The following is an 8,813-nucleotide window of genomic DNA, read 5'->3' as shown; positions in this document are numbered from 1 at the left end:
AAAACAACATGCCATTGCTTACGAATCATGATTACTGGCTAAGCAGGATTGACCCTGGCTAATATTTGGAAGGGTTACTTCCAAGGAATACCAGGGTCATGATGCAAAGGCAGGCAATGGCAAGCCATCTCTGAAACATCTCTTGCCTTAAAACAAGCCTAGCTGGACAATCTTAGTATTCCCTGGCTATTCTACACACAATGCCATACAATTATTATTATTATTATTATTATTATTATTATTATTATTATTATTATTATTATTATTATTATTATTATTATTATTACTATCAACATCCAGAGCTGCTCTTTTCTCTTCACCAGTTGGAATGTTCTTGAGCATTCTGTGACAATATGGTAGCTGATCAGTGCCTGAAGTAGAATGGAGGGGGTGGGGAGTCTGCAGGCAAAGGGCAGGCAGCTACCTACCTACCCTGGGGGATACCAGCCTTCAGATGGAACCTGGGGATCCCTTAGAATCACAGCTCATCTCTAGACTACAGACGTCAAATCCCTTGGAGAAAATAAATTCCTTAGATGGTGAGCTCTGCGGCATTGTAGTCCAGGCTCCATTCCCAAATCTCCAGGAGTTTGTTTCCCAACCTGCATCTGGCAACTCTACCCTCCATCCCCTCCAGTGGCCAGGGAGAATCCAGCAACCCTATACTTTCTCTGGGAGCCTAGTCTGGCTCTGACCCTTCTTCTCTAGCTCCTTCTGTATTTATATATACGCAAGGCTGGCTCCCTCCCTCCCTCCATTCCCGTTAACCTTCGATTTGGCTGTATGCTGCTGCACGGAGAGGAGTCAACTCCTCTAGGAATAGAAAGAGGGCATGTGAGGTCATTCCGTGGCTCGAAGTCTCGGGTAGCAAAAGAGTTTTTGATGTTCTGTTTGCCCTCACCCAGGCTGTTCGATAACGCTTTCAAGCCGTTAGAGCCATAAGAGGAGAAAAGATAATGGCCACTGAGCCAACTACATTACATTTTATGGTTCCGTAGCAATTACGCTGCATTTTATGGTGTCATAACATATTACATTTTATGGCTTAATATCTGCTTTAATACGGAGACGCCAATGCATAGAATCTTAACGAGGGGAGCTGCTCCCGTTTGGAAGGGGAACGGGGGCTTCCGACACGGAGGAGCTGGAGAGGACAATGCAATCGAGACGGGCAATTACCCTCAATGGCTCGGCCTCCCTGCAGCCAGGCGCCTCCACTCCCGGGCCTCTGCTCTCCGTCCTCAGCCCAGCACACACCGAGGAACTGCGAAAACCTATTTTTTTGACAATTACTTTGCATCTGACGCATTCAAATGGAAGAGCCCCTTTGGCTCAATTGGACGGAATTGTTTTCCAAGACGTTTGGAAACACAAACTTTACCCTCGGTACAATTCCTCTGCACTCAGATTAACCTCCACATAACTCTTTAAAAAAGGATCTTGCAGTTTTGAAATATATCATGGCCCAAGCTATGCTTAAGGGTCCAATAGGGTTGCAGCTTCTGGGTGGGGCCTACACATCTGATCTCCCGGAATTACAACCAGTATTCCCTCTAAACTGAGTTAGCGTGAGCTAGCTCACAGATTTTTAGCCTTCAGCTCACACAGTTTTGTCTTAGCTCAGGAAGGATGACCCCAGAGCACACTAATTTATGCAGTAGCTCACAACTTTAATGCCAGTAGCTCACAACTTCATTGCCAGTAGCTCACAAAGTAGAATTTTTGCTTACAAGACTCTGCAGCTTAGAGGGAACATTGATTACACCTTCATCTCCAGACTAGGGAGATCAGTTTTTCTGGAGAAAATAGCTGCTTTGTAGGGTGGACTGCATGTTGGCAGCGGAGGAGAGGACTCACAATAATGGGTTTAAATTAAAGGTGGGACAATACGGGCTGGATATTAGAGAAAACTTTTTCACATTAAGAGTTGTTCAACAGTGGAATCACCTACTGAGGGAGGTGGTGAGCTCCTCCTCACTGGCAGTCCTTAAGCAGTGGCTGGACAGACACTTGTCAGGGATGCTCTAGGCTGATCCTGCATTGAGCAGGAGGTTGGACTAGATCGGGGGTAGCCAAACTTGCGTAATGTAAGCATAGAATAAATGTCAGATGTTTGAGAACCAGAAGACATTAACAAACAGTACACACATAGCTTTATTAAAGCTCTTAATACTTTCTGTGCACAGAAAGATAAAATACATGTGCATGCACTTTACAACATGACTGTGCAAGAAGGAGACTTTTTAAAAATAGCTAGGCATAACAGTCCGCACAAGACCAGCACAGGGAATTATTTTTTGGCACCAGTGGGAGAAGAAAATACACATGTACCATCAGGGCTTTTTTTGAGCAGGAACATACAGGAACGCAGTTCCGGTTGGCTTGGTGTCAGGGGGTGTGACCTAATATGCAAATGATTCCTGCTGGGCTTTTTGTACAAAAAAGCCCTGTGTACTGTACAAATCACTGACCACCGTTTGCATCATTATGGATCTCTCTTTGCCTTGACAGCAAGGTTAGTAAATGCAGCACCTACAAGAGCTATGAAACTGGGGGACCCTGTGCTACCCTCTTTAATTCCATCCCTCCTTCCAATGGCTCCCTCGGCTCTTGTGCTCTCTTTCCCCATTCTAGGTCTCTGTGTGACCTCTGTGGTAGGACTTGCAAAGCCTGCCTATTTTCCCCTCCTTACTCCCTTCAAACACAGCAGAAATACTTGCCAACCTATGGGTCAACACTCAGAGACTGACTGTGGTCACAATGCTATGTATGTTTACTTGAGAGTAAGCCTGCATTAAGTTCCTCCTTGGTCTCTGGGAGCCACACAATATGTGTGAATGAGTTGCATGTGGCCCCCAAGTTGCAATTTGGCCACCCCTGGACTAGATGGCTTGCATGGCCGCTCCCATCTCTATGATTACACCTCACTGAGCCCACTTCCCTCCACAACCCCACCCTCCCAGGCTCCACCCCCAAATCTCCAGGAATCCCCCCCAATGTTTGAGAACCCTGTAAATAATGGGCTCTTGCAAGAAAAGTGGGGGGATGAAATGAGAGGCTCCAAGAAATATGATAACATCACTGTTTTTTTTCTATTCTGCCAGTACTTAAGGTATAAACTTTTTTGGGAGGGGGATCCAAGTGTCAGAAATGGTTGTTCTGTTCTTTCAGCTCTTTTGCACTGCTCTCCCATGAAGAAGTCTGATGTATGGCAAGCCATTTTAGGGTATTTCCAGTGCCTGCTTGTAGAAGGCGGTGCCAGCAAAGAGACCTGCCCCTTTCTTGTTTGTAGGGCTGCCATCATTCAGGTGGGAGCTGAAGATCTCCCAGTATTGCAGTGGATCTCCAGACGACATCATTCATTCATTAATAAATTAAAACAGTTATTCCACTTCTCCTGGAGAAAATAGCTGCTTTGGAAAGTGGACTGGGTGTGGCATTAGAACCTACTGAGATCCTTCTCCACTCTAAACCTCACCCTCCCAGGCTCCACTCACAAATCTCCAGGTATTTCTGAACCCAGAGTTGGCAGCCAGGAGAACACACAGAAGAGCCTTCTCCCAGGAGACCTTTTGTTAATTGCATGGCTGTTTCTATGGTTCAGGGACGGCAGGCCGCTGTCAGAGGCAGATTGGCCCTATGTGCCTTATCAGAAACATTCCTGGAGAGCTGTTGCCAGGAAGGAACAAGCTGAGCCAAGAGACCCCCTATGGGGCTGGGAGCCCCTGCTTGGCTGGGACCCTGTGGTGGCAACAACAACAAAAAATGGGTGTCATTGATCAGCCTGCTGCCACTGCTCTTATTGCGGTCTGACTCTGAGCTGAACAGACAGCTCCTGCAGAGCTGCCAGCACAGCAAGGGGTCTCTTGGCTCTGCTTCCTCCAGGACCGTTTTAATAGCCTGGTCTGCTTCTTGCTGCTGTCTTCCAGAGGATGGTTTCAATGGCTGCTTTATCCTATGCAGGGTTTTTTTTGAGCAGGAATGCACAGGAACTCAGTTCTGGCTGGCTTGGTGTCAGGGGGTGTGGCCTAATATGTAAATGAATCCCTGCTGGGCTTTTTTTAACAAAAAAGCCCTATATGAAACAATGGTGACATCAGGGGGTGTGGCCTAATATGCAAATAAGTTCATGCTGGGCTTTTTCTACCAAGAAAGCCCTGGTCTGATGTATGGTTGTTGGCAGGGTTTTTGGGGTAGAAAAAGCCCAGCAGGAGCTCATTTGCATATTAGGCCATACCCCCTGCCACCAAGTCAGCTGGAACTGCATTCTTGTACATTCCTGCTAAAAAAAAAAAGCCCTGATTGTTGGTGTACTTTTGTTATCCATCTTGGACTTACAATGTAGTCAAGGGCAATCTAGAAATATTTTGATCAATAATTTTGTGCCAATTTATATTTAGAATGATGGACCCTTGGGATCCATTCCACTCACTGTGGCATGTTCTTCTAGTGCAAGGAGATTTCCACTGATAAATGATGCTCTCCAGAAGAAAACAGAACAAAGGTAAAGTGGTCCTTTGTTTTATTTTGTTGCAGTAGACTAACTTGGCTGCTCCTTTGCAGTCACCAGAGAAGAGTGAAAGAGATCAGATGCTGCACATTTTATCTTTGGTTTTTCTATAACCCTTCTTTATCATTACTATTAAACACCACCTGAAATCAGTTCTGCAGCAACTTGGGCCTATCGTCCAAGTATAGAAGTGCCATCACAGCAAACAGCAGGTGATTCTTGTCACTGATGATCTCCGAGATGATGGTTGAGAGATAAATTCTCTCCAAAAGTTTTGTAAGAGATGATTCTCTATTTAGAGCTAACCCAACTCGATTTTTTTCCTCTCCTCCCTCATCTCTGTGTACCTCTTCACCTCCTTCCCCTCCTTTTATGCATGCAATTTGATTAATCCATGAGGATTAACCTCTCTTTAACTCCTTGATTAGCTGCATTTTAGAACTCCATTTGTTTTCCCTTTTCATCAAGACAGACTAATTTACATCGATATAGACATACTGCAATCTCAAGAAAATCAGTGCAAACGATGAAGAGACATGACTGGCATCTCAATTTCACCTTCCAGATGCAACATCCTTAACACGTGCATTTTGCTTTCACACAGGCACACTATTTGGGTAGGAAGAACTTTTTTTCTCCAGGCAGAGTGGCCAGAACTCAAGTAATGGGCAGCGGGCTGGGGGGGGGGGTGGGAATCTCCTGTGGTATTCCCCTAGGACTTAAATCATAATTTTGATTCCCATTCCTCACTGCAACCAGTGGAAAGAAGTGCTAGAGCAGTAGAATACCTTGAACAGAAAGAACCAGTTCACTAGAGGGTCCTCGGTGCCTGCTGGCTGTGGAAGGTTGTCAAACAGCCTGATTCCCCTCCACCTGGCCCCTGTGGACAGCTGGCAGCAGGAAGCCTGCTGCATCCCTCAAATGGTGGGACAGGTGATAAAGAGAGCATGTGCCAGCTGCCTGGGGAGAGGAGGATGAGCAGCATCTCCCAACCTCCTCCCATTCCCCACCTCCTTGTGCCTGGGGAGGGGAAGTGGGGAATGGGGGGAGGTTGGGAGACACTGCTCATCCTCCTCTCCCCAGGCAGCCCTGCCAGAGGCAAGGGAGACTGGCAGTGTCTTCCTACTCCCCCAACTCCCTGTAGCTCAAGAAACATAACCTTTCTGCCTCCCTGGGGGTGGGGGAGGCGGGGCTTGAGCACCCTTGCTTGGATACCCAAAATCTTCAGGCCAAACTTTTAGAGGTGGTACAGTGATATAATTTTAGACTCTAGCTAATGGTCTTTGGCTAGGGGATCCATTTTTGATAGTAACATATACCTCAAACATAAAGCTATATTCTGCTTTTGGGGCCTAGCAATGTCCCGCTTTTACTGCTGATCTTCAGCTGGCAGAGATCAGCTCCCCTGCAGAAAATAAGGGTAAAGTCTAACAGTGACTGCACAGTTAAAGAATCAAACAAAAACCAAGTCTTTAGGAAATTGTACGAATTTATATCAGAAATTCTCAATTCATGCAATAAAAGAGATCCCACACATATACAGACCACAAAAATCCATTCTGATATGTCGACTCCTGAAAAATTCGCAACTCCAATAGGGTCAAAAAACCTCCTTCTTCCTTACGGCACACAAGGACTCCAACCAACGACGTTGGCTTCTAAGGTAAAAATCACCTCACATGATCACTAGCTTGAACCATGTTCCACTATAGATAGCTTTTTCGAAAGCTGAATGATAAACCTTAACGCATCATTCTGTCACACTCTTATCAACGTACATTCTTAACTTCTTAAAGACGGCTTCAAGTTAAGAATGGGCGTTGATAAGAGTGTGACAGAATGATGCGTTAAGGTTTATGATTTGGCTTTCGAAAAAGCTATCTATAGTGGAACGTGGTTCACATGAGGTGATTTTTACCTTAGAAGCCGACGTCGTTGGTTGGACTCCTTGTGTGCTGTAAGAAAGAAGGAGGTTTTTTAACCCTATTGGAGTTGCAAATTTTTTCAGGAGTCGACATATCAGAATGGATTTTTGTGGACTGTATATGTGTGGGATCTCTTTTATTGCATAAATTGAGAATTTCTGATATAAATTCGTACAATTTCCTAAAGACTTGGTTTTTGTTCTTTCTGGCACAGTTGATTTTTGTTTGACCCCTGAAGAAAATGGCAGCTTTAACTGTACCGTGCTGAGGCCCCTCCCCTCCCCAAACCCTGCTCTCTCCTGGCTCCACTCCCAAAGTCTCCAGGTATTTTCCAACACAGACCTGGCAACCCCAAGTGGGACATTCTCCTTAGAAGTGCTTTGGAAGTCTTTGGGCTGGATGCAGCTGTCCTTTGGTTCATGCTAAGCTCTGCTGCTAGCTGTGCTGCTCCCAGCAGTGTGGCAGTCTTTAAAAAGCCACCAAACGCTTAGTTGTTTTGGTACCACAGACTGGCACAGTTCTTTTACCAGCCCTTTCCTTTCAACAGCTTACAGATTGCACTGGCAGCATCCCACAGCAAGGCAGAATCTTGTCTGAAAAACCATTTGCTCAAAACTTTTGCAGTTGGTTTTGAAACAAACAAACAAACTGGTTTTTCAAGAGTTGGACATAGGAATATTGCCGGCAATTTTATTTGAACTCATTGGTCTTCTTTTCAAAATAGTCAGGTTGAATCCTTCTTGGAAAATCTGTGGCTGCTCTAGTCCTGAAAATTAGTACAGAAACTAAAGATTTGTATTGCTGAAAGCAATGGATGGCCAGTGCAAGGGAAAACAAGGAGAAAATAAAAAGGAAGAAGAAGAAAGTACAAGTCTGGAGGAGGCAGGAGGCATGATATGTGTTCACATAAGCTGTTATTGTTTAGTTTAGTTTAGTTTAGTTTAGTTTATTTGATTTATATCCCGCCCTCCCTGCCAAAGCAGGCTCATGGCGGATCACAATACACAATAAAGTCACAATAAAACAATTAAATTAAACATTAAATTAAAACAGTTAAAACAATTTAAAGAATTGATTGCGAATTTCCATTAGTTACAGATGGCATTCAGTGTTCTTAGACATCCATTTAGACCTAATAATTCTGCAGTTTCAGTTAAAAGCTAGCTGAAATAATATCGTCTTGCAGGCCTTGCGGAACTAAGGTCCCACAAGGCTCTGACCTCCTCAGGCAGTTGGTTCCACCAATGGGGGGCAGCAACTGAAAAGGCTCTTTCTCTGGTTGTTTTCAGTCTTGCCTCCCTTGGCCCAGGAATCGATAGTAAGTTTTGCGTTCCAGATCTAAGTACCCTCTGGGGAACATGTGGGGAGAGACGGTCCCTAAAGTACAATAAATAAGTCAACAAATAAGAATGCGCTAAAGCATTCTTGCTTTTTCCCTTGATATTTCTGCCTAATCCTTTCTTCATAGTCTAAAACCTTCTGTTTCTCTGAACAATCGTTCGATGAGCTGGAAAACGAGATGCAAGAGTACAGAAAGGGAAACGTCTGTGAATCTAAATGGTTAACAACTAGGGAATCATGGGAAAGGAGGTGGATGTATGTGGATCACTAGCCAATGTCTGTCTGAGCCCTGGCGCTCAAAATTGTGAAACTGACAAAGAGAAGAGAATCTTCAACTTATGACCTCAAACTGGTTTTTAGAAGGCTGATTACCTTGATGGTAGAAAGAACAGCCATTTTGTGATGCAGTGGAAGGTCTTGTGCCCCCGGCTGTGCTAGCTGTGGCATTGGACACCTCATGCTGTGGTGCTGGTCTCTTAGCCCTCCAAGTATATCAGGTGAATACAGAACAATTTTTTTCCAAGAGGTTTTAAGTGCTTCTCAACCTTATGGCTGAGATCAAATGTAGTACCTGTTCTTATCAGTCTAATATCTAATACATTCTCTGGGTGAGAACTATATATTAAATGGATTTTCGAAAGTGAGAGCTGGAATAGGGGCTTGCTCCATCCACTCCATGCACTGACCTGGTATTGCAGTACCTCCAGGAACTGTGCACCTCCTCTTGGGGAGAATATATATGGTTAAAAAACAGAAGAGAATTTTTGTTTTTCTTTCCTTGCTCATTGTTACATTTTACTTTTAAAAACACCCTGGAATTTCTCACATTCCTCTATCATAAACACTGGCCTTGTTCCATTTACACTGGTGTCCAGTTTGCCTCTGAGCGCTATTCAAGGTGCTGGCTTTAATATTTGAAGCCCTGTGGGGCTTGGGGCAATATACTTTAAGTAACTCCTACTCCCATGTGGACCTGCTCTGGTTATCTTTGGAGGCCCTACTCTGGGTGCTTCCACTATCTGAGGCGAGACAGGTGA

At 44.6% G+C, this 8,813-nt stretch overlaps 1 non-coding gene across 1 annotated transcript; it reads left to right on the top strand.

The window, feature by feature from the left end:
- Positions 1-8,308: 8,308 nt before the first annotated feature.
- On the top strand, positions 8,309-8,499 carry LOC132579774 (U2 spliceosomal RNA). Its single transcript, XR_009555996.1, has one exon. It is a non-coding gene; the product is annotated as a U2 spliceosomal RNA (small nuclear RNA).
- The last annotated feature ends 314 nt before the right edge of the window (positions 8,500-8,813 follow it).

Source organism: Heteronotia binoei, chromosome 11 (assembly GCF_032191835.1).
Source record: "Heteronotia binoei isolate CCM8104 ecotype False Entrance Well chromosome 11, APGP_CSIRO_Hbin_v1, whole genome shotgun sequence".
NCBI lineage: Eukaryota > Metazoa > Chordata > Lepidosauria > Squamata > Gekkonidae > Heteronotia > Heteronotia binoei.
The sequence above is the reverse complement of the archived record's forward strand: the minus strand, read 5'-3'. Positions and strand labels throughout refer to the sequence as shown.